Source organism: Pleurodeles waltl, chromosome 4_2 (genome assembly GCF_031143425.1).
Source record: "Pleurodeles waltl isolate 20211129_DDA chromosome 4_2, aPleWal1.hap1.20221129, whole genome shotgun sequence".
NCBI lineage: Eukaryota > Metazoa > Chordata > Amphibia > Caudata > Salamandridae > Pleurodeles > Pleurodeles waltl.
In genome coordinates this window covers 1,013,018,292-1,013,044,743 of record NC_090443.1, presented here as the reverse complement: position 1 = coordinate 1,013,044,743, position 26,452 = coordinate 1,013,018,292, and the positions used below count along the sequence as shown (strand labels likewise).

General features: G+C 46.5%; 3 non-coding genes across 3 annotated transcripts; all 3 read left to right on the top strand.

Annotated features, from left to right (window-relative positions):
- The first annotated feature begins 510 nt into the window (after positions 1-510).
- TRNAV-CAC (transfer RNA valine (anticodon CAC)) lies at positions 511-583 on the top strand. Its single transcript has one exon. It is a non-coding gene; the product is annotated as a tRNA-Val (tRNA).
- Positions 584-10,407: 9,824 nt separating this feature from the next.
- TRNAY-GUA (transfer RNA tyrosine (anticodon GUA)) lies at positions 10,408-10,493 on the top strand. Its single transcript is given in 2 exon segments — positions 10,408-10,444; positions 10,458-10,493. It is a non-coding gene; the product is annotated as a tRNA-Tyr (tRNA).
- Positions 10,494-10,856: 363 nt separating this feature from the next.
- On the top strand, positions 10,857-10,928 carry TRNAD-GUC (transfer RNA aspartic acid (anticodon GUC)). The gene has a single exon. It is a non-coding gene; the product is annotated as a tRNA-Asp (tRNA).
- The last annotated feature ends 15,524 nt before the right edge of the window (positions 10,929-26,452 follow it).

The following is a 26,452-nucleotide window of genomic DNA, read 5'->3' as shown; positions in this document are numbered from 1 at the left end:
AACTCCACAGAGAACAAAGCCCGTCAACAGCCGGAAATGATATTGTCCAGTTGCTGTTATGGGCTTTCTGGTGTCAAAAACAGAAAGAGCCAAAGGTCTGCCTGAAGCAAGGAGAAGAGAGAGGCCAAGAGGGGTTTTAAAGAGACACATGAACAGCCACTAATGCTGAGACAGGCCCTCTGGAGGGGTGGAAACACCTCTGTGAAGTTTACACTCGTGTTTGTTTTGTGGCTGTTTGTAAAATGGGTAATGAAAGACTGAAGAGCGGCGCATCGGAGAGAGCAGCAAGTTAAAAACAGTTTAACAAAAAAAGGCTCATTTATTGTAAGAAAATTAAGCAGGGATGCTCCATCCAAGGCTGCTTTAGGCAGAAAGAGAATCATCATAGAGTCCGTTTAATCTGTAAATATAGACATAGAAGGGCTAATTAGAACAAATCAACATAACACAAGAGTACATCCCAGCAATACCATTATGTATGAAAAACTCCCACACTTCGCTCCCATGGTAGTTTCCGTAGTGTAGTGGTTATCACGTTCGCCTCACACGCGAAAGGTCCCCGGTTCGAAACCGGGCGGAAACACTTTTAAAACTCTATCCTAACTTCTTCTCCATTAGTAATATATGTGACGAATGATACTTCTGCGCTACAATTTTAATGGATATCACTCATATATTCAAATAAAAAAGATAAGCCACGCAAAGATGATGTAAACTTTGCAAAATATATTAGCTCGCTTTTAATTATTACTGGACTGAACATTTAAAAATAATAGAAAGACGAAGATATGAATGGCAGAAAATCGCAATACGATCATTGACAAATGTATATATATATTCATAATTTTCATGTCTAGTAAAGTATGTTACATAAATAAAATCGCATCAGGTTCTACCAAGATTTGAACTCGGGTCGCTGGATTCAAAGTCCAGAGTATGAACCATTACACCATGGAACCATCCGTGGGCTGACGACAGTTTAGTTAGTAATGAAATGACGGTGTCCCCCAGCGGGCACTCCTGGTAAAAGTCCTGATGTTTTTCAGATTTCAGGTTTCCGTCTGGCAGTGTGTGCGGCCGATACCCCCTGAGTTGTCCAGGATCACAGGTGCTGCATATGTCACAAAGGACACCACCTGCCCCTCTCTCTGCACAGTGCGCTGGGAGCCGACACAAAAAACTTCTGTCTTGTGGGTGGGAAGAGAGACTCCCTCGGTCTCCAGGACTGATCGTCAACTGAGTATGTGAACACGGTTGTGAAAATAACTTGCCCAAGTTTGCAGGGCGGAGCAAAACCTGTTAGTTGTAAATTATAACACAATCTGAGCTGTGGGTCCGCCTCAGAAGAGGGGGAGGGTTTGTTCTGCCCCCCCCCTCACGCTTGTCTTGTTTTCATTCAGTTCGTTACTGAGAATATAAAATTTTCTAGCTGTCGCGTCTAGAATTTTCAATTCTATTAAGGACACGGAGGCGAGGATTATGCTTCTCTTTCCATGCTTTTAATATTCAGCAGCCAATAGGAAAGGTTATACAAACAAAACTACAAATCCCATGAACCCCAAGGGACACAACTACAACCATAGAGACCAACCCTATAAAACCCTCATGACTCAGTGTCTCTTCCTCTTTCTTTGCAAATATAGATACAGTTAATTCACTGATGCTCAAAGTTATACAAACGAAAAACCTCAAGTCCAGAATCATGAACAAAACATCCAACCGGAACGAAGCAGAAGATCACAGAGGAAGGAGGAAAAACGGGTTCCAAGGAGAAAATCCTGGGAGAAATCCTGACGAAGCTCACAGCATCATTTTTCTTCTTGACCTAAGACAAGCACAGAACACATAGCCATAAAAACTGTCTTATCGTTATAAAAACATTATCATCTAAAAGACATATTACATTTTTTTTTTTTTTTTTTTTGCGTTTTTAAAACAACTTGAAATTCAGGGAGGGTAGAAACAAATAGTCAATTCAAACAGCACATTGTATAATATACTTTGTATAATTGAACTTTTCTGCCAGGGTGGGATAATCCTCGCCTCCGTGTCCTTAATAGAATTGAAAATTCTAGACGCGACAGCTAGAAAATTTTATATTCTATGTCAGGACCGGAGGCTCTGATTATGCTAGTTTAAAGTTTAGACATTACCACAGAAGCTACATCCAAAATGGGTTTGTAATAAAACCTCTTAAATGTGGAATCCGAAGACCAGTCTGCAGCGTTTAAGATGTCCTCAAGACGAGAACCTAAAGAGAAAGATTTTGATGCCATAGCACCTCTCACTGAGTGAGCACCAAATTTGGAGACATCAATACCTGACTCTGCTAAAATCCATTTTACCCACCGAGCCAAGGTTGCAGATGCAACTGGTCGAAAAGGCTTTTGAAGGGAAATAAGCAATTGACCTGTCATATCAGTACGAAATTCTGCCGTACTCACCTCGTAGTCCTTCAGACATTGCACAACGCAGAGTTTCTGATTATCGGGGAAGGCTGGGTAAGATACTACCCTTGTATTGCATTTAGTTCTCCTGGAAATAATAAAGGAGACACCCTCCGGAGAAAAACTTCTCCCTGCCAAATCTAAGGCTCTAACATCAGACACTCGTTTACATGATACAAGACAGAGTAAAAAGGTAAGTTTTGCCGACAGCTGTTTTCTGGAAAGATACTTATTGGAAGGCCAGGAATCTAGAAATTGTAGAACACCGTTAACATCCCAAAGATAAGAATACTTGGGGCGAGGAGGATTCAACATTCTGATACCTCGAAGCAGTTTACAAACCATAGGCAACTGACCGATAGGTCTACCTTCGACAAACACATGACCAGCCGAAATGGCCGAACGAAAATTGTTGATGGAGTTATAAGCCATACCTGAGGCGGCTAATGAAGCTAGAAAATTCAAAATCATGGTGCAATCGGCAGTAAGGGGATCTGAACCCCGTGAAGAACACCAACTACACCAACGTCGCCAGGCTGAGGTATAGCGTTTATGAGTGTTGGGGGCCCAGGCCTGGTTGATGAATTCCTGAGCTTCGCTCGAAAGGCCTGGGAGGTTCCAATTTTGCCTGAAAGACGCCAGGCCAGGAGAGAGAGTTGGCCCGATAAGATCAAGGGATGGGGCGATCTCCCTGGGTCTAGAAGGAGGTCCCAAGACCAAGGTAAGAGGAAGGGGGGAGCACAAGTCAGCTCCATGATGATGGGAAACCAAGGTTGCGCTCTCCAAAAAGGAGCAATCAACACTAATTCCGCCTCTTGTCTCCGAAGATGTGCTAGGACCCTGGGGATCATTACAAAGGGAGGAAACGCATAATTCAGAGAGGGAGACCAATCCTGGAGAAAAGCGTCTGACGCTCTCGCTCCCGGGTCCGGACGCCAACTGAAATAAGACGGAAGTTGTGTGTTCAGTCGGGAGGCAAATAGGTCTATTGAACAAGGGCCCCACATCCGCATAATCGTCTTGAAGACTCGAGGATGTAATCTCCAATCGCTGGCATCCCTCAGATGACGGGAATGCCAATCCGCTATAACATTCCGTTGACCCGGAAGGTACTCTGCTGTCACCGAAATTTGGTTCTGGAGACAGAAGTGCCAAAAATCCTTGGCGATCTCCGTCAGGATCTGAGACCGGGTTCCCCCTAGTTTGTTCACATATCGCACTGCTGATACATTGTCCATCCGAAGAAGGATGCAACATTTCGCTCTGCCTGCAGAAAAACTGCGGATGGCAAAGGAACCCGCTAAGAGCTCCAGGCAGTTGATATGCATTGAAAGTTCCTCCTGGGACCAACGACCCCCGGTGGAGAGGGGACCGCAGCGAGCACCCCAACCCCAACGGCTGGCATCCGCCTCTATGGTCAGGTCTGGAGAACATGAAAAAATGGCTCAGCCGTTCCATGCCTCCATGTGGTTTAACCACCAAGAGATCTCGAGTCTCGCTTCTTCTGATAGAGGAACTAATTGGGAGTAGGCCAGACCTTTGTTCAAGTGAAGGCTCTTCAGACGCTGGAGGGCTCTGTAATGCAGAGGACCCGGAAAGATCGCCTGGATAGAGGACGCTAGCAGACCCACTATATGGGCTAGGAATCTCAATGATACAGTCGTTTTGGACAATGCAAGTCTCAATTCTTTCTTGATCCTCTTCACTTTCACTTGTGGGAGAATCAGTTGAGCAGAGGGAGAGTCCACCAGGAATCCTAGGAATTCTATTGATTGAGACGGGACCAGTATGGATTTCTGGACATTGATCACAAAACCCAGATCTTGAAGGAGAGAAATCGCCCATTCGAGATGTAACATGAGCGTCTGATGGCATTGGGACATGATTATGATGTCGTCCAGGTAGATGATGAGACGAACACCTCTGGCTCTCAGATATTCCACCACCGGTCTCATCAACTTCGTGAAGCACCACAGAGCCGACGATAGGCCGAAAGGGAGAACTTTGAATTCGAATATCCTCCCCTCCCAGCGGAATTGTAGGAAACGTCTGTGAGGGGGAAAGATGTGGATGGACAAGTAAGCATCTTTGAGGTCCAAGCGGACCATCCAATCTCCTGTTCGAAGGATGTCTCGAAGTAAATGGATCCCCTCCATTTTGAAATGTCGGTAGAGGATCCATTGGTTGAATTCTTTAAAGTTGAGGACCAATCTTGAGCCGCCTCCCTTTTTGTCTACCAAAAAGATGGGGCTTACAAAACCCCTGGGATGTAAAGTGGCTTCTTCTATCGCCTCTTTTGACAGGAGAGCAATAATTTCTTTGTGTATAAAAGACCGATCTGAGAGGGAAAAATACATTGTGTTTGTGGGAAGATTCTGGATGGGGGATTGAAAAAATTCTATCTTGAAACCAAGAATGGTCTCGAGTATCCACGGATCGTTTGATATCTTTAGCCAATTGTGATAGAAGAGTCGAGTGCGCCCCCCCAAAGAAATTTCCTCCCAAGGAATGATTCTCACCTGTAGAGGAGGAGTCTTGAATGGCGGCAGCTGCCCCTCTGAATCTTCCTCTGCGGAAGCGGCCGCGGAAGGACCTTCTTGAGGGATAGAAGGTGGAGGGCTGATCTTGGTAACCACCTCTGCCTTGATGGCCCTGGAAGCCATCTCCAGTGGGGTTGTGAAATCTCCGGCCGAACGATCGCCCTCTGAAGCGTCCGGCCCGGGAAAAAAGAGGGCGAAGAGCTTTCCTAATAGAGCCCTGTGCTTTATCCAGGCTGGAAAAGGTAGCAACGAATTTGGAGAGTTCTTTTAAGAAGGGGGCTCCAAATAAAAGACCTTGGGCCCGCTTCCGAAGATGCCAGGTCGGCTAACTTGGGATCCATTTTCATCAGAATGGATCTGCGGCGTTCATTGGAAATGGCACAATTGGTATTGCCCAGAATGCAGATTGCTCTTTGAGACCATCCAATGAGAGTATCCGAGTCTATCGGGACATTGGATTCTTTCGCTTGGTAAGCGAGTTCCAGGATCTTGGTCAAGGGGCCTGTTAAATCCAAAAGTTTATCCTGACAGGATTTCCAGGCCCTGTCGATTCCCTTCTTAGGGTCTTTAGTGTACCTTTTGAGGTAAGTAATCATGGAGGGGTCTATGTCTGGAGTTTCTGATATTTTGTCTGGGAGGTCAGGTCTTGGGCACTCAGAGCGAAGGCGAGCTCTTACCTCCTTATCAAATTCTTGGCGCAGGTGATTTTTTACGTAATCTAAGACCTCCGGGGGAGGAATCCAAGCAGAGGATTTGGGGTGAATGATCTCCCCCGGTTCAAATGTTAAGAGTTTAGGTTGTTTAGCCCCGGAGGTATGGTGGGATTTAGCTTTGCGCTTACGAGGTTGTGAATCCTCCATAGGAGGGCTGTGAGATGAGCTACCCTCCGAGTCCTCCGAAGGGTCTGAGGGAGGATCAGTTGACATGCTATAAGGGTGCTCCGTCATTAAAGATGACGTTAATTTCTCGAATGCCTCGGCGTGAATGGATTTTGCGGGAGGATTGGGTTGTCCTTCAAACATGCTTCCTTTGGGGGGAAGCCATCCCTGCTGTTGTGCAAACCCGAAAAGGTGGTGTTTCAGAGGGGTGATTGCCTTGGCTAGGGCATCATTCACTGTCTGGCGCACGCCTGCGTCCAGAGCTTGGGCCAGATCTTGTTCGAAGGAGCCTGGATGGACTTCCTCATAGAAGTAATTTTCATCACCCTCAAGCTCTTCTTCATACATAATACCTTCAAGGTAAAGGACCCACCAAAGCACTGGTGAAGAGGGGGAGCTTATCAGTGTATGTAAATATAAATATATAAAAGAGTATACACATACACTAATCTGACCCCAATGCAGGTGAGAACAAAAAGAGATTTTAAATGTGGAGGGAGCACCTGCACCAAGCTCTAGATGAAAACACCTGAATTATAATTTTACAACCCTGCAGACACTTTCTGACAGGGCGTTCAGGGGGAGCACAGGGCTATGACATAGAAATGTCCAAACTTCTAAAAAACGAAGTTTTCAGTGCCCAGAAGAGGGTTTTGGGGCACTCACAGCCCAACAGCAAGCGTGCGAGTCGATCGGCAAGTCCTTGAAATAGAAGGAGAAATGCCGGTCGGCTCGCGCGCCCTTCGTTCGAATTAGAAATAGAAATAGGACTGCGCGACGAGGTCGCGCAGTCCCGCTCCCCGATACCGGCTCCCACTCCACAGCAACTGCGGGCGGCAAGTCGCCCTTCGGCAGTAAGGTGCGCGTTAGTGCGCGTTAGTAAATTATGTATAAACAACTTCAATCAATAATATTATATGTAACAAATCGCGCTAAGGCAAAAAGCGACTTAACTGGCTGCGCAGCAGCAAAGAAAGAGGAAGAGACACTGAGTCATGAGGGTTTTATAGGGTTGGTCTCTATGGTTGTAGTTGTGTCCCTTGGGGTTCATGGGATTTGTAGTTTTGTTTGTATAACCTTTCCTATTGGCTGCTGAATATTAAAAGCATGGAAAGAGAAGCATAATCAGAGCCGCCGGTCCTGACATAGAATTTGTGTGATTGGGGAAATCATTTCACCCACTCAAAGGGCAGCTGTACAATGTACACGGGCTGCTCGGGGAGTGTGTAACATATTTCAGCATCAACCACCTTTACACACAGCCGTGTACTTGGACAATAAATCATGCAGTATGTAAATCAATGTACACGATGATTGTTGCATAATGCAGTGAGGGTTACAAGGTGTAGGAGTCACTTGTCCTTCATAGCTCACTGTGCTATATTACAGGAATTACAGTCTATTAATTGCAAGGAACACAAGCATTGACAAAGCCCATAGGTCTCACCTGTGTGAGATCTACTGATTTTGCCAAGGTTTTAGCCATGTTGCAAAATGTTTGAAAGTAAAGAAAAAAGTTGTGCGACACAGCCAGCATTAATTACGTCATATCACTTTTTTTTTACATTCAGCCATGCTGCACTGACGCCCGTGCAGCTGCACTATATAACTAAAATAAATTCACAAAACCAATAGATCCCACATAGGCAAGATCTATTACCGCGGCAAATGCTTGTTTGTCACCTGGAGCCATTGTGCTGCTAGTGCAGGAGTTTTAACAAGAATTATTAATGAATATTCATGTATACAAGTGATGAGATTGCATAGAAATTGGAATAACGTAGGGAAAATAATGCACGCATTTGAAATGTGCCCAAGTGAAGTGTTTGCCAATGCACACAAAATGTAATACTAATGCTATATTAAAAATGAAATATTGAGCATATGTTTTACAAATGTAGTAATACATCACATTTTGAGTTATATATTAAGTGTTAGCTTTATTAATTGAAAGCTTTAACTTAGCGGAGGTCTTGGCCTAGTCGCCCGGCCTCATGTTGAACTGCATTTTTTAACGCGTTTAATAAACTGTTTGCTTGAAGGGATTAAACTGTATTTTTCCACTGGATGAAGTAATGTGCTTGTGACTACATTCTTCCCATGAGAACTGCTTGCTAGAAAATGTTGTTCCTGTCTTTCGCTACATATTAGAATGATCATGTGCTAGACGGACTTTCTCAGGAGACAACTATAGAGACACTGACTGTGGTACGAAATGCAACAATATTGTTACCTGACGAGCCGGATGATGAGGACATCGCAAGCTGGACCAATCCTTGACATGTGAACTGTGAAATACTAGAAATCACTAACTGAATGTTTTAACTTTATTGGACAAAGTGCTAACATGCGATCCCTTGACCAATAGGGTTTTGGGAGATAGTTTTACGGACTTTGATATATCCGCACTGCACAGAGGAGAGACAGGTTCTTTTGACCCATTCCTCGCTAGCCGAACGGACAGTACTTTATTTTTGCGTCTTGAAAAGAGACTTTGCTTAACTTTAATGCTAAAGACTTTGCCCTTTCTGAACTTTGCCTGATGCCTTGTTGACCGAGCTGATGTCCTGACGACGAAGACTGACTCTGCTTGCTGATCCATACTGAGGATAGGTAATATCTTAGAATGTCGACTGTATTGTCTATTTGCTTTTCTTTCTAGGTACCAAGCGCTATATTTTGACAGAGCAATAGCTGGATGGTTTTCTAAATTTGTGTTGAATAAATTGTTTTGCATGGAGCCCAACATGCTGATGCTAATCTGATGTTAGTTGAGGAGTTCACTAATGAGACCTTCTATTTGAATTAATAATTAAAGTCTTTACCTTGCTGAAACTAGATGTATAAGATAACCGTTGCACAGATATTCTTATTATTAATTTGCACTGTGATATCAGAGTGTGTAGTAGTGCAAGCTTTGATTAGATTGAGGTTTTCCGCAGTCGGATCGCCAGTCTTGTTGCTGTATGTTTATCATTTGATTCTGAGATTGACGTACGTGACGCTAGCATTGTTAATATAGGGAAATAAACATTCTAACATTTAACCAAAGGTGCAGTTATTCATGACTGAAAGGGCATGGTGCGTCAATTACTGACTTCTATTCATTACTAATATTATTCATCATTGATGGTAAAAGTCTATTGATTATTGATTTGAGATGGGATTGGGCATATACGGTGGTAACATCCCAAACGTTGGTCAAAAGGTTCATCGACCTCGTCGCGTCTCCTTGTAAGTTTACTTATTAAGGTTCAGACGCGCTGTCAGTGCTAGTGCCATGAAAGAGCTGCCAACAATCTCCAGGCCCTGCTCAGACTGCAATTCGGGTCATCATTCACACTGCTGTCAAGAAACCAGGTAACAAGTTATAAAAACACGGCTGTGTGATTTGAGCTAAAAAAAGTTGTCTCCTTAACTGCATTTTTCAGTCCCCCTTGGGGTGGGATTACATACATTGCACCAATGGTAATGCAGTGTTGAACCAACACTTCTGCATTTCTGGGATGCATATGTTACACTTGGACTGATGCATGAGGCCAGGTAGGAAGCAGTGTCACTCTCCCCCATCCTGTGTGTTAGAGAATGGTTTCCATTGCAGTGGGAGGCGGGGCCGTCCATGCCAGGTTTTCAAGGTGACCTCTGACGAGCCTAATAGGTAACTGTTGTTCATTTCTGGCATTGATATATGTCTTGTGGATATCCTGCAAATCCGGCATGGATACGACTCTACTGGACTTATGTTGGGCCCCCTTGCACTAGAGCAATGTTTTTTATGTAAAACTGGTAAGTGTTAATATTGTCATTGTTCACGCCTTCACCAATCACAGGGGGGGCAACATGCCTGCATCTTCACCGCACACTCCCTATCATTCTTACCCTGAGCGCCAAGCTTTCCAAAGTTTAAGAATCTACACAACTTTCAGCATTCCAGCTGAGTTCATTGGCCGACATACTTCTTGTGATGGTTTTGTCATTTTATTTCCTGAGCTGTACTTTTCTCAAGAAAGTTAGTTCCTTTCATTTTTAATAAACCATTGACAATGCTGAGAAGTCACTTTGTGTGTCTGCGACAAGACACATTTATTTTTTTGAATTCTAAGTAAAGGTAATCAAGATGGAAAGACAATGGCTGTATGACTGACTTCAACAGAAAGCCCTCCCCCATGCTTGCTGCTGAAATATTGAGATATTAGAAAAGCACTGAAAATGTGCATTGCTAAAGCGGCATGTGTTTTCCAGAGTACGCAAATGAAGAGGAAAAGCACGCCTTGCCAATGAAAATGGCGAGTCACCCTTTGTAGTTATTGTGCAATGAGTTTCCAAAAAGTACTCAGGTGGTAGATGAAATGATGCTGATTGTAGGTTTGTGCTGTTGGAGAATGAGATAGGCATCTGAAAATAAACAGCATGCATCCTGAAGACACAGCTTGATATGTGACCTCGGTCTTTAAATGCCCAGCAAACATACACATGGTCACCATGTGCCCCACTGCTGGCAGGTACATAACCTGAAGGCTGCAGTCACATGCTGCTTCCGTCCCTTCGATAGCTCAGTTGGTAGAGCGGAGGACTGTAGTGGTGAAGCTGATATCCTTAGGTCGCTGGTTCAAATCCGGCTCGAAGGATTTTTGGGGGTATTTGCTCTTCATATTTCATTTCACATTCTGACAATAAAATACGCCATGTTTTGAAGCAACGACGCTAGAGCTTGACAATTCTTTTTGTCTCCCCCATTTTTCTCAGATGGCACCAAGAAGTGAATTTAGCCAGAGCACAAATGGATGGAGGTGCAGCCGCTGATCCCAGTGACTGTCAGAGAGAGAAAAGGAGGAGTCTGTGCAGAGGAAGCTGTAAATGAGTGATACAAAGATACCGGCTCCTTCCTTGCACAGGCGGGGTCACCACTGGCATTTCTGGGGGTGCAGCGCCCCCAGCAGGGGGACACGGAGTACAATCAGTGGGAGATCAGGTACCAGGAAGTCATCAGTTCCTCGTTAGTATAGTGGTCAGTATCCCCGCCTGTCACGCGGGAGACCGGGGTTCAATTCCCCGACGGGGAGACTATGTTTATGACTTAACAATGTCTACAGTTTAGACTTTAGAAGTACATTTTGTTATTTTTTTAGTTTACAATCTCGACATTTTAGAAGTGTTGCGATTTAATGTATATGATGTGCACTGTATAATATGATCAGTGCAGCATATAGAATTGTAATAAATACCAACACCGAGGCGCCTCTAGCAGAGCGCTGTCAGGCTTGGAAATCCAACAGAGAAAGCTTTCAACATGAAGGAATCAAGTTTTGGGAACACATTTGTAAATTTTGATTTTAAGTTATGGACCTCTTTGTCGACAGCGAATGTTTAATATTTACAGAAAAACAAAGTACTATGTGGTGAACAATTGGTACTGGCTGTTTTGCTTGATTATCAATTCCACGTAATCGCGTCATGGTTAATTTCAAATGTATTATAAGCTTCATCACTATTACTTTTTCTAGTTGCGCCTCTGATTTTCAACTAAAACTATATATCATCTATACAAACAATTAGAACCAAACTGTATCTTTTTTAATAACGAACGTACTTTTCTGAAATTGGATAGAACGCAAGTTGTAGTAACGAAGAAACGTAGGCTTCCGGGTAGTGTATTGGTTATCCATGTTTTTAGGGTCGAGCCTGTGCTGCATGCGCTCGCGCATGCGTATCGCAGCAAGACGCTTTAGTGTTTAGAAAAGAGATCGGAGCCCTGTCAACGTCACGTCAGTGTTTTTTATTGGTACGTGGGCTTGCCTAATAAAATCTGCTTGCTTTCATTAGTCGAAGGCACGCATAGGTCATGCCTTTTCCGGTGGCTAGCCCTCCTCCAGCGCAGCGACCAAGTACAGAAAACATGCGAGGCTCGCTGTTTTCCATCGGGCTCATGGACTTCTTTTTCTCTCATTTACGAGCACGATCTCGCTTGGCAGAAGTCGAGCACTTTACATAATTAACTTCACTTTTTCGGGTTATGTACATAGATGCACTTTTGCCCGATAGGTGAAAAGTCGGGTTAGGAGTTTACAACGCGATCAGCTCTAACATGAGCAAACGTGAGACCCGTTGCATTGCAAATGCTTGTTTTAATAGTTTGTGTCTCCGTCAAGTATTCTCCATCTATTTAATGTAAATCTTTTTAATGTGCAGTATCTCTTTCTTCGTGGTCTCCATGAATGCAGTGTGTCTTCCATGTCTGGTGTTTTATTCTGGCTTTTTGTATATCTTGCTCAGTCAGCGAAAGCGTAGGTTTAAGCCTGTGTGGTGATGTCTGGTCCACACTGCTGGAATGAGAGCAGCGACCCCCGGCGAGGCTTCTTTCAGACTAAGGGGGGAGGTGATGAGAGACCTGGACACCTGTAAAGATACCTGTGAACTCTCCAAAACAACAGAGCCCCTCCATGGGCTCTTGGCTAGGACGTTAGACCGAAGCGCTAAAGATCCCAGGTTTCCACAGTGACTTTTTGTTTGATATCCATTACCTTCAGTGCTGAGTAGTCAAACTTTAAACCCTCTCAAACTTGGTAAAATAAAACATTACTTTAACAACATCAATGTATTTCCCTCCACATTCCAGCTTCTTTCTTCCTTCACCCCTCATTTCTTTCTGAGCCCCCTTCAGACCGTCTTTATTTTCTTTATTGGAACAAGTTTCTCAAAGCCCTACTCAGTGTGAGTCTCAGAACTGAGAGAATACTCTCACAGGCTGTAAGTTCACTGCTAAGAGGAAAGTTTTACTCCTTGTATGAAGGTCCGAAAGAGTGGAGTGCAACTTTACACAAACTACTATTTAAATACAATCTCCCGGACCTTCCGTAACCTGAGTCTAGACAGAAATATTTAGAATTCTTCTCTGAAAAAGTGGCAACCCTCCTGCAGGGCTTGAAAGCAGACAATACTCATCATTAGAATCCACAGCCAGCAACACTAGAAAACTGCCACTCATGACCAAGTTACCAGCAAGTTGGGCTACGGGGATGCTCTCTGTAGGAAGTTGGCTCTGTATGTGCTATTTCAAAGTAAGGAATAGCATGCACAGAGTCCAAGGGTTCCCCTTAGAGGTAAAATAGTGGTAAAAATAGATAATACTAATGCTCTATTTTGTGGTAGTGTGGTCGAGCAGTAGGCTTATCCAAGGAGTAGTGTTAAGCATTTGTTGTACATACACATAGACAATAAATGAGGTACACACACTCAGAGACAAATCCAGCCAATAGGTTTTTATATAGAAAAATATCTTTTCTTAGTTTATTTTAAGAACCACAGGTTCAAATTCTACATGTAATATCTCATTCGAAAGGTATTGCAGGTAAGTACTTTAGGAACTTCAAATCATCAAAATTGCATGTATACTTTTCAAGTTATTCACAAATAGCTGTTTTAAAAGTGGACACTTAGTGCAATTTTCACAGTTCCTAGGGGAGGTAAGTATTTGTTAGGTTAACCAGGTAAGTAAGACACTTACAGGGCTTAGTTCTTGGTCCAAGGTAGCCCACCGTTGGGGGTTCAGAGCAACCCCAAAGTCACCACACCAGCAGCTCAGGGCCGGTCAGGTGCAGAGTTCAAAGTGGTGCCCAAAACACATAGGCTAGAATGGAGAGAAGGGGGTGCCCCGGTTCCGGTCTGCTTGCAGGTAAGTACCCGCGTCTTCGGAGGGCAGACCAGGGGGGTTTTGTAGGGCACCGGGGGGGACACGAGTCCACACAGAAATTTCACCCTCAGCAGCGCGGGGGCGGCCGGGTGCAGTGTAGAAACAAGCGTCGGGTTTGTAATGGAAGTCAATGGGAGATCTAGGGATCTCTTCAGCGCTGCAGGCAGGCAAGGGGGGGGTTCCTCGGGGAAACCTCCACTTGGTCAAGGGAGAGGGACTCCTGGGGGTCACTCCTCCAGTGAAAGTCCGGTCCTTCAGGTCCTGGGGGCTGCGGGTGCAGGGTCTCTCCCAGGTATCGGGACTTAGGATTCAAAGAGTCGCGGTCAGGGGAAGCCTCGGGATTCCCTCTGCAGGCGGCGCTGTGGGGGCTCAGGGGGGACAGGTTTTTGTACTCACAGTCTTAGAGTAGTCCTGGGGTCCCTCCTGAGGTGTTGGATCGTCACCAGCCGAGTAGGGGTCGCCGGGTGCAGTGTTGCAAGTCTCACGCTTCTTGCGGGGAGCTTGCAGGGTTCTTTAAAGCTGCTGGAAACAAAGTTGCAGCTTTTCTTGGAGCACGTCCGCTGTCCTCGGGAGTTTCTTGTCTTTTCGAAGCAGGGGCAGTCCTCAGAAGATGTCGAGGTCGCTGGTCCCTTTGGAAGGCGTCGCTGGAGCAGGATCTTTGGAAGGCAGGAGACAGGCCGGTGAGTTTCTGGAGCCAAGGCAGTTGTCGTCTTCTGGTCTTACTCTGCAGGGGTTTTCAGCTAGGCAGTCCTTTTTCTTGTAGTTGCAGGAATCTAATTTTCTAGGGTTCAGGGTAGCCCTTAAATACTAAATTTAAGGGCGTGTTTAGGTCTGGGGGGTTAGTAGCCAATGGCTACTAGCCCTGAGGGTGGGTACACCCTCTTTGTGCCTCCTCCCAAGGGGAGGGGGTCACAATCCTAACCCTATTGGGGGAATCCTCCATCTGCAAGATGGAGGATTTCTAAAAGTCAGAGTCACCTCAGCTCAGGACACCTTAGGGGCTGTCCTGACTGGCCAGTGACTCCTCCTTGTTTTTCTCATTATTTTCTCCGGCCTTGCCGCCAAAAGTGGGGCCTGGCCGGAGGGGGCGGGCAACTCCACTAGCTGGAGTGTCCTGCTGGGTTGGCACAAAGGAGGTGAGCCTTTGAGGCTCACCGCCAGGTGTGACAATTCCTGCCTGGGGGAGGTGTTAGCATCTCCACCCAGTGCAGGCTTTGTTACTGGCCTCAGAGTGACAAAGGCACTCTCCCCATGGGGCCAGCAACATGTCTCGGTTTGTGGCAGGCTGCTAAAACTAGTCAGCCTACACAGATAGTCGGTTAAGTTTCAGGGGGCACCTCTAAGGTGCCCTCTGGGGTGTATTTTACAATAAAATGTACACTGGCATCAGTGTGCATTTATTGTGCTGAGAAGTTTGATACCAAACTTCCCAGTTTTCAGTGTAGCCATTATGGTGCTGTGGAGTTCGTGTTTGACAAACTCCCAGACCATATACTCTTATGGCTACCCTGCACTTACAATGTCTAAGGTTTTGTTTAGACACTGTAGGGGTACCATGCTCATGCACTGGTACCCTCACCTATGGTATAGTGCACCCTGCCTTAGGGCTGTAAGGCCTGCTAGAGGGGTGTCTTACCTATACTGCATAGGCAGTGAGAGGCTGGCATGGCACCCTGAGGGGAGTGCCATGTCGACTTACTCGTTTTGTCCTCACTAGCACACACAAGCTGGCAAGCAGTGTGTCTGTGCTGAGTGAGAGGTCTCCAGGGTGGCATAAGACATGCTGCAGCCCTTAGAGACCTTCCTTGGCATCAGGGCCCTTGGTACTAGAAGTACCAGTTACAAGGGACTTATCTGGATGCCAGGGTCTGCCAATTGTGGATACAAAAGTACAGGTTAGGGAAAGAACACTGGTGCTGGGGCCTGGTTAGCAGGCCTCAGCACACTTTCAATTGTAAACATAGCATCAGCAAAGGCAAAAAGTCAGGGGGTAACCATGCCAAGGAGGCATTTCCTTACACAACCCCCCCCCAAACGAAAGAGGATGAGACTAACCTTTCCCAAGAGAGTCTTCATTTTCTAAGTGGAAGAACCTGGAAAGGCCATCTGCATTGGCATGGGCAGTCCCAGGTCTGTGTTCCACTATAAAGTCCATTCCCTGTAGGGAGATGGACCACCTCAACAGTTTAGGATTTTCACCTTTCATTTGCATCAGCCATTTGAGAGGTCTGTGGTCAGTTTGAACTAGGAAGTGAGTCCCAAAGAGGTATGGTCTCAGCTTCTTCAGGGACCAAACCACAGCAAAGGCCTCCCTCTCAATGGCACTCCAACGCTGCTCCCTGGGGAGTAACCTCCTGCTAATGAAAGCAACAGGCTGGTCAAGGCCATCATCATTTGTTTGGGACAAAACTGCCCCTATCCCATGTTCAGAGGCATCAGTCTGCACAATGAACTGCTTAGAATAATCTGGAGCTTTTAGAACTGGTGCTGAGCACATTGCCTGTTTCAGGGTGTCAAAGGCCTGTTGGCATTCCACAGTCCAGTTCACTTTCTTGGGCATTTTCTTGGAGGTGAGTTCAGTGAGGGCTGTCACAATGGATCCATATCCCTTCACAAACCTCCTGTAGTACCCAGTCAAGCCAAGGAATGCCCTGACTTGAGTCTGGGTTTTTGGAGCTACCCAGTCCAGAATAGTCTGGATCTTGGGTTGGAGTGGCTGAACTTGGCCTCCACCTACAAGGTGTCCCAAGTAAACCACAGTTCCCTGCCCTATCTGGCATTTGGATGCCTTGATAGAGAGGCCTGCAGATTGCAGAGCCTTCAAAACCTTCCTCAGGTGGACCAGGTGATCCTGCCAGGTGGAGCTAAAGACAGCAATATCATCAAGATAAGCTGTGCTAAAGGACTCCAAGCCAGCAAGGACTTGATTCACCAACCTTTGGAAGGTGGCAGGGGCATTCTTTAAACCAAAGGGCATAACAGTAAACTGATAATGCCCATCAGGTGTGGAGAATGCTGTCTTTTCTTTTGCTCCAGGTGCCATTTTTATTTGCCAGTACCCTGCTGTCAAGTCAAAGGTACTTAGAAATTTGGCAGCACCTAATTTATCAATGAGCTCATCAGCTCTTGGAATTGGATGGGCATCTGTCTTGGTGACAGAATTGAGCCCTCTGTAGTCCACACAAAACCTCATCTCTTTCTTTCCATCTTTGGTGTGAGGTTTGGGGACTAAGACCACTGGGCTAGCCCAGGGGCTGTCAGAGCGCTCAATTACTCCCAATTCCAGCATCTTGTGGACTTCCACCTTGATGCTTTCCTTAACATGGTCAGACTGTCTAAAGATTTTGTTCTTGACAGGCATGCTGTCTCCTGTGTCCACATCATGGGTACACAGGTGTGTCTGACCAGGGGTTAAGGAGAAGAGTTCAGGAAACTGTTGTAGGACTCTCCTACAATCAGCTTGCTGTTGGCCAGAGAGGGTTTCTGAGTAGATCACTCCGTCTACTGTGCCATCTTTTGGGTCTGATGACAGAAGATCAGGGAGAGGTTCACTCTCTGCCTCCTGATCCTCATCTGTTACCATCAACAGATTCACATCAGCCCTGTCATGGAAGAGCTTAAGGCGGTTCACATGGATCACCCTCTTGGGGCTCCTGCTTGTGCCCAGGTCCACCAGGTAGGTGACCTGACTCTTCCTTTCTAGTACTGGGTAAGGGCCACTCCATTTGTCCTGGAGTGCCCTGGGAGCCACAGGCTCCAGAACCCAGACTTTCTGCCCTGGTTGGAACTCAACCAGTGCAGCCTTTTGGTCATACCAAAACTTCTGGAGCTGTTGGCTGGCCTCAAGGTTTTTGGTTGCCTTTTCCATGTACTCTGCCATTCTAGAGCGAAGGCCAAGTACATAGTCCACTATGTCCTGTTTAGGCTCGTGGAGAGGTCTCTCCCAGCCTTCTTTAACAAGGGCAAGTAGTCCCCTTACAGGATGACCAAACAGAAGTTCAAAGGGTGAGAATCCTACTCCCTTCTGTGGCACCTCTCTGTAAGCGAAAAGCAGGCATGGCAAGAGGACATCCCATCTCCTTTTGAGTTTTTCTGGGAGCCCCATGATCATGCCTTTTAATGTCTTGTTGAATCTCTCAACCAAGCCATTAGTTTGTGGATGGTATGGTGTAGTGAATTTATAAGTCACTCCACACTCATTCCACATGTGCTTTAGGTATGCTGACATGAAGTTTGTACCTCTGTCAGACACCACCTCCTTAGGGAAACCCACTCTGGTAAAGATACCAATGAGGGCCTTGGCTACTGCAGGGGCAGTAGTCGACCTAAGGGGAATAGCTTCAGGATACCTGGTAGCATGATCCACTACTACCAGGATATACATATTTCCTGAGGCTGTGGGAGGTTCTAGTGGACCAACTATGTCCACACCCACTCTTTCAAAGGGAACCCCCACCACTGGAAGTGGAATGAGGGGGGCCTTTGGATGCCCACCTGTCTTACCACTGGCTTGACAGGTGGGGCAGGAGAGGCAAAACTCCTTAACCATGTTGGACATATTGGGCCAGTAGAAGTGGTTGACTAACCTCTCCCACGTCTTGGTTTGTCCCAAATGTCCAGCAAGGGGAATGTCATGGGCCAATGTTAGGATGAACTCTCTGAACAGCTGAGGCACTACCACTCTCCTAGTGGCACCAGGTTTGGGGTCTCTGGCCTCAGTGTACAGGAGTCCATCTTCCCAATAGACCCTATGTGTTCCATTTTTCTTGCCCTTGGACTCTTCAGCAGCTTGCTGCCTAAGGCCTTCAAGAGAGGGACAGGTTTCTTGTCCCTTACACAGCTCCTCCCTTGAGGGTCCCCCTGGGCCTAAGAGCTCAACCTGATAAGGTTCAAGCTCCAAAGGCTCAGTTCCCTCAGAGGGCAGAACTTCTTCCTGAGAAGAGAGGTTCCCTTTCTTTTGCTGTGTTGCAGTTGGTTTCCCAACTGACTTTCCTGTTCTCTTGGTAGGCTGGGCCATTCTTCCAGACTCCAGCTCTACTTGTTCACCCTGTGCCTTGCACTGTGCTCTTGTTTTCACACACACCAGTTCAGGGATACCCAGCATTGCTGCATGGGTTTTTAGTTCTACCTCAGCCCATGCTGAGGACTCCAGGTCATTTCCAAGCAGACAGTCCACTGGGATATTTGAGGAGACCACCACCTGTTTCAGGCCATTGACCCCTCCCCATTCTAAAGTAACCATTGCCATGGGATGTACTTTTCTCTGATTGTCAGCGTTGGTGACTGTGTAAGTTTTTCCAGTCAGGTATTGGCCAGGGGAAACCAGTTTCTCTGTCACCATGGTGACACTGGCACCTGTATCCCTCAGGCCCTCTATTCTAGTCCCATTAATTAAGAGTTGCTGTCTGTATTTTTGCATGTTAGGCGGCCAGACAGCTAGTGTGGCTAAATCCACCCCACCCTCAGAAACTAGAGTAGCTTCAGTGTGGACCCTGATTTGCTCTGGGCACACTGTTGATCCCACTTGGAGACTAGCCATACCAGTGTTACCTGGATGGGAGTTTGGAGTGGAACCTTTCTTGGGACAGGCCTTGTCTCCAGTTTGGTGTCCATGCTGTTTACAGCTATGACACCAGGCCTTTTTGGGATCAAAGTTTTTACCCTTGTACCCATTGTTTTGTGAAGAGGCTCTGGGCCCACCCTCCTGTGCAGGTTTTTGGGGGCCTGTAGAAGACTCTTTACTATTTTTAGTTTTGGTTGTCTCATCACCCTTCCCCTGGGGAGTCTTTGTGACCCCTTTCTTTTGGTCACCCCCTGTTGAAGTCTTGGACACCCTTGTCTTGACCCAATGGTCCGCCTTCTTTCCCAATTCTTGGGGAGAAATTGGTCCTAGGTCTACCAGATGCTGATGCAGTTTATCATTGAAACAATTACTTAACAGGTGTTCTTTCACAAATAAATTGTACAGCCCATCATAATTACTTACACCACTGCCTTGAATCCAACCATCTAGTGTTTTCACTGAGTAGTCTACAAAGTCAACCCAGGTCTGGCTCGAGGATTTTTGAGCCCCCCTGAATCTAATCCTATACTCCTCAGTAGAGAATCCAAAGCCCTCAATCAGGGTACCCTTCATGAGGTCATAAGATTCTGCATCTTGTCCAGAGAGTGTGAGGAGTCTATCCCTACACTTTCCTGTGAACATTTCCCAAAGGAGAGCACCCCAGTGAGATCTGTTCACTTTTCTGGTTACACAAGCCCTCTCAAAAGCTGTGAACCATTTGGTGATGTCATCACCATCTTCATATTTAGTTACAATCCCTTTAGGGATTTTCAACATGTCAGGAGAATCTCTGACCCTATTTATGTTGCTGCCACCATTGATGGGTCCTAGGCCCATCTCTTGTCTTTCCCTCTCTATGGCTAGGATCTGTCTTTCCAAAGCCAATCTTTTGGCCATCCTGGCTAACTGGATGTCCTCTTCACTGGGGCTATCCTCAGTGATTTCAGAGGTGTTGGTCTTTCCTGTGAGGGAACCAGCATCTCTGACTATTATTTTTGGAGTCAGGGTTTGAGGGACCCTGTTCTCCTTAGATAGGACTGGTAGGGGGGAATTGTCCTCCAAGTCACTATCCTCTTCCTCTGAGTTGCCACCCTCAGAGGGGTTGGCCTTTTCAAACTCTGCCAAAAGCTCCTGGAGCTGTATTTTGGTAGGTTTGGGGCCCATTGTTATTTTCTTTATTTTACAGAGTGACCTTAGCTCCCTCATCTTAAGATGGAGGTAAGGTGTGGTGTCGAGTTCCACCACAGTCACATCTGTGCTAGACATTTTGCTTCTAAAAGTTGGAATACTTTTTAAGAATCTACAACTGGTTCTAGAATCTAATTCAAACTTTTACAAACTTTTAAACTCTAAAAGAAATGCTAAACAGGATCTAACACAAGGCCCTAGCAGGTCTTTTAAGAATTTAGAAAACTTTTCAAATTGCAAAAATCAATTTCTAATGACAATTTTGGAATTTGTCGTGTGATCAGGTATTGGCTGAGTAGTCCAGCAAATGCAAAGTCTTGTACCCCACCGCTGATCCACCAATGTAGGAAGTTGGCTCTGTATGTGCTATTTCAAAGTAAGGAATAGCATGCACAGAGTCCAAGGGTTCCCCTTAGAGGTAAAATAGTGGTAAAAATAGATAATACTAATGCTCTATTTTGTGGTAGTGTGGTCGAAGCAGTAGGCTTATCCAAGGAGTAGTGTTAAGCATTTGTTGTACATACACATAGACAATAAATGAGGTACACACACTCAGAGACAAATCCAGCCAATAGGTTTTTATATAGAAAAATATCTTTTCTTAGTTTATTTTAAGAACCACAGGTTCAAATTCTACATGTAATATCTCATTCGAAAGGTATTGCAGGTAAGTACTTTAGGAACTTCAAATCATCAAAATTGCATGTATACTTTTCAAGTTATTCACAAATAGCTGTTTTAAAAGTGGACACAGTGCAATTTTCACAGTTCCTAGGGGAGGTAAGTATTTGTTAGGTTAACCAGGTAAGTAAGACACTTACAGGGCTTAGTTCTTGGTCCAAGGTAGCCCACCGTTGGGGGATCAGAGCAACCCCAAAGTCACCACACCAGCAGCTCAGGGCCGGTCAGGTGCAGAGTTCAAAGTGGTGCCCAAAACACATAGGCTAGAATGGAGAGAAGGGGGTGCCCCGGTTCCGGTCTGCTTGCAGGTAAGTACCCGCGTCTTCGGAGGGCAGACCAGGGGGGTTTTGTAGGGCACCGGGGGGGACACGAGTCTACACAGAAATTTCACCCTCAGCAGCGCGGGGGCGGCCGGGTGCAGTGTAGAAACAAGCGTCGGGTTTGTAATGGAAGTCAATGGGAGATCTAGGGATCTCTTCAGCGCTGCAGGCAGGCAAGGGGGGGGTTCCTCGGGGAAACCTCCACTTGGTCAAGGGAGAGGGACTCCTGGGGGTCACTCCTCCAGTGAAAGTCCGGTCCTTCAGGTCCTGGGGGCTGCGGGTGCAGGGTCTCTCCCAGGTGTCGGGACTTAGGATTCAAAGAGTCGCGGTCAGGGGAAGCCTCGGGATTCCCTCTGCAGGCGGCGCTGTGGGGGCTCAGGGGGGACAGGTTTTTGTACTCACAGTCTTAGAGTAGTCCTGGGGTCCCTCCTGAGGTGTTGGATCGTCACCAGCCGAGTCGGGGTCGCCGGGTGCAGTGTTGCAAGTCTCACGCTTCTTGCGGGGAGCTTGCAGGGTTCTTTAAAGCTGCTGGAAACAAAGTTGCAGCTTTTCTTGGAGCAGGTCCGCTGTCCTCGGGAGTTTCTTGTCTTTTCGAAGCAGGGGCAGTCCTCAGAAGATGTCGAGGTCGCTGGTCCCTTTGGAAGGCGTCGCTGGAGCAGGATCTTTGGAAGGCAGGAGACAGGCCGGTGAGTTTCTGGAGCCAAGGCAGTTGTCGTCTTCTGGTCTTCCTCTGCAGGGGTTTTCAGCTAGGCAGTCCTTCTTCTTGTAGTTGCAGGAATCTAATTTTCTAGGGTTCAGGGTAGCCCTTAAATACTAAATTTAAGGGCGTGTTTAGGTCTGGGGGGTTAGTAGCCAATGGCTACTAGCCCTGAGGGTGGGTACACCCTCTTTGTGCCTCCTCCCAAGGGGAGGGGGTCACAATCCTAACCCTATTGGGGGAATCCTCCATCTGCAAGATGGAGGATTTCTAAAAGTCAGAGTCACCTCAGCTCAGGACACCTTAGGGGCTGTCCTGACTGGCCAGTGACTCCTCCTTGTTTTTCTCATTATTTTCTCCGGCCTTGCCACCAAAAGTGGGGCCTGGCCGGAGGGGGCGGGCAACTCCACTAGCTGGAGTGTCCTGCTGGGTTGGCACAAAGGAGGTGAGCCTTTGAGGCTCACCGCCAGGTGTGACAATTCCTGCCTGGGGGAGGTGTTAGCATCTCCACCCAGTGCAGGCTTTGTTACTGGCCTCAGAGTGACAAAGGCACTCTCCCCATGGGGCCAGCAACATGTCTCGGTTTGTGGCAGGCTGCTAAAACTAGTCAGCCTACACAGATAGTCGGTTAAGTTTCAGGGGGCACCTCTAAGGTGCCCTCTGGGGTGTATTTTACAATAAAATGTACACTGGCATCAGTGTGCATTTATTGTGCTGAGAAGTTTGATACCAAACTTCCCAGTTTTCAGTGTAGCCATTATGGTGCTGTGGAGTTCGTGTTTGACAAACTCCCAGACCATATACTCTTATGGCTACCCTGCACTTACAATGTCTAAGGTTTTGTTTAGACACTGTAGGGGTACCATGCTCATGCACTGGTACCCTCACCTATGGTATAGTGCACCCTGCCTTAGGGCTGTAAGGCCTGCTAGAGGGGTGTCTTACCTATACTGCATAGGCAGTGAGAGGCTGGCATGGCACCCTGAGGGGAGTGCCATGTCGACTTACTCGTTTTGTCCTCACTAGCACACACAAGCTGGCAAGCAGTGTGTCTGTGCTGAGTGAGAGGTCTCCAGGGTGGCATAAGACATGCTGCAGCCCTTAGAGACCTTCCTTGGCATCAGGGCCCTTGGTACTAGAAGTACCAGTTACAAGGGACTTATCTGGATGCCAGGGTCTGCCAATTGTGGATACAAAAGTACAGGTTAGGGAAAGAACACTGGTGCTGGGGCCTGGTTAGCAGGCCTCAGCACACTTTCAATTGTAAACATAGCATCAGCAAAGGCAAAAAGTCAGGGGGTAACCATGCCAAGGAGGCATTTCCTTACACTCTCTATGCTTGAAACATCAGATAACTCACTAGAAAACTACCTGGAAGTTGGCACCCAGACTCATCCTCAACCTCCCGCTCTGAATTCACATCTCACCATACCTCAGAGAGCTCCACTGTCTCCCGAAACAGAAATGAACTAATTTCAAACACCTTACATACACATTCAAGGCACAACACAACGTAGGCCCCACCTACTTGACCAGTTGCATCTCTTTCCACAACCACCAAGAGACCTCCATCTACTCAGGTCTCCTACTCACACACATCCCATACATACAGAGAACCAGATCAGGAGGATGGGTGTTCTGTTGCATCACTCCTAAAGCATGGAATGGACTCCCATTTCACATCAGAGCATTTTCTTCTCTTTTTTCAATTCTGCAAGAAGTTGAAGACCTGCGTTTTTAATAAACCAACCTACCTTAGACAGGGCTACACACACACACGCCTGCTCAGCGCCAGGAAACCCTTGCAGGTATTGCGTGCCTTACAAGTACCCATAACATTACAGATGCACCCCCATGGCTCCACCAGATGTTTCACAGCAATGGGTGTGACAGAGCATAACATGGCTGTGCCCTTATGCTTTCTTTGGAAGAAGAGAAGGACAGCATTTACCTTCATATATTGTGTGAAAAACTATACCCATGTAAATGTGAAGCATTAAAAGACCACAACATTATGGTGCCTTTTTGAGTGATATTACACTTGTTAGATATAAACTGCTTTTATGAAATGTTAACCAGATGCATTTATACCTTGCTATCTTAACAAATGATATTTTTATAGTCACTCTTCATTTACTGTGTTTAAGAGAATTGCGTTTGTAAAAACATAACTAAAATGTGCTTCCATTCCATTGTTGAGGCTTGAGGTAAGGTCTGCCAATTCCTATGTTTAATTTCAACATCAAACTTGCTTTGTTTGTGCGCTATTTTTCTTTCGTCTGCAGGTGATAGGTAAAGAAGCGAGAGTTGGGTTGCCAAGGACGAAACTTGGTAACAAGGAGCTACAAGAACGGCTCCCTTACTATATTCCTGGGCATGGATGTAATCCAAGGTGGAGCAGATGTGTTCAGAAGAGGATAAAAGTGAATTGGACATAATTCACAATGGTGTCTTGTTAGTAATTGTTTCTTTGGGTGTGATGTCAGCTACTGGAAGGCTCTGGGGTGATTAAAGTGTTGTTTAGTTAGGCAGAGATTCAGGGCCATATTTATACTTTTTGACGCAAAACTGCGCTAACGCAGTTTTGCGTCAAAAAAATTAGCGCCGGCTAACGCCATTCTGAAGCGCCATGCGGGCGCCGTATTTATTGAATGCCGTTTGCCGGCGTTAGCTGTCCGGCGCTGCCTGGTGTGCGTCAAAAAAAACGACGTACACCAGGCAGCGCCGGCGTAGGGGAAAATGGCGTTTGGGCGTCCAAAAATGGGGCAAGTCAGGCTGAGGCAAAAGAATCGCCTCAACCCGATTTGCGCCATTTTTTTACGATGCCGAACCTCCATTGACATGACTCCTGTCTTAGCAAAGACAGGAGTTATGCCCCCTTGCCCAATGGCCATGCCCAGGGGACTTATGTCCCCTGGGCATGGCCATTGGGCATAGTGGCATGTAGGGGGGCACAAATCAGGCCCCCCTATGCCACAAAAAAAAAAAAAATAATAATACTTACCTGAACTTACCTTAATGTCCCTGGGGTGGGTCCCTCCATCCTTGGGTGTCCTCCTGGGGTGGGCAAGGGTGGCAGGGGGCGTCCCTGGGGGCAGGGGAGGGCACCTCTGGGCTCATTCTGAGCCCACAGGTCCCTTAACGCCTGCCCTGACCCAGGCGTTAAAATCCGGCGCTAATGCGGGTTTTTTTGCCCCACCCACTCCCGGGCGTCATTTTTGCCCAGGAGTATAAATACGACGCATATGCATCGGAGTCATTTTTTTAGACGGGAACGCCTACCTTGCATATCATTAACGCAAGGAAGGTGTTCACGCAAAAAATGACGCTAACTCCATGAACTTTGGCGCTAGACGCATCTAACGCCAAAGTATAAATATGGAGTTAGTTTTGCGTCGAATTTGCATCGAAAAAAACGACGCAAATTCGGCGCAAACGGAGTATAAATATGCCCCTCAGAATCTTTTTGCCCCCTTAACTAGAGTGGACTCTAAGGGAAAGATAACTCTCCTTGACTAAGTGGCAGTCGCGACTCACAGGGGTTACCAGAGGTGGGGTGGAGAGCGGGGTGTGGGGAGGCAAGGAGAATATTAACAATATTAAAAAGTTAAAAAACGAAAAACTTACCTGCCCCGCCGCACCGCTGCTCCTCCGTCAGCAGCAGGCTCCCAGCCTGCCCTGCGGCCAATCCTGACGCTGCTCAGAGAAGCGTTAGGATTGGCTGGGAGTGCCCAGCCACGGCGCTCCCAGACAGACTGGGAGCCTGTGCCTGCTCTCTCCTGCCCGGCAGCAGTGTGCCCCAGATGGCCGGCCAAACACACATGTGCACTGAGGGGAGTGCACAGTGCACTCCCCTCACTGCTCGTCACCCCCAATGCCCCACCCCTTTATAATTCTCAGTATAATGTACAGGTGACATCAGCTCCCGCGTGCTTCTGTAGTGTAGTGGTTATCACGTTCGCTGCCCACGTGAAAGGTCGCGGGTTTGAAACTGGGCGGAAACACTTTAAAAACTTCCATCTACCTTGTTCTGCATTATTATTAATATATATGACCACCTAACTTGTTCTGCATTATTAATATATATGACGAGCGATACTTCTGTGCTACAATTTTAATTGATATCATCCATATAGTAACATATTTCAAATAAACAAGATAAGCGACGCATAGATGATGTAAACTGTGCAAAAGATATTAGCTCGCTTGTAATTAGTACGGGACTGAAAATGTAAAAATAATACAAAACTAAAGAAATGAATGTTAAATTATTAAAACTACAGCAGGTTCTACCGAGATTCGAACTCAGATCGCTGGACTCAAAGTCTAGAGTGCTAACCATTACACCATGGAACCTTCCATTGACACGCATGCGGTGCGTTAGTAGTGAAATGACAGTATCCTGTAGTGTGCACGTCTCCTTGTAAAAGTCCTGATGTTTTTCAGAT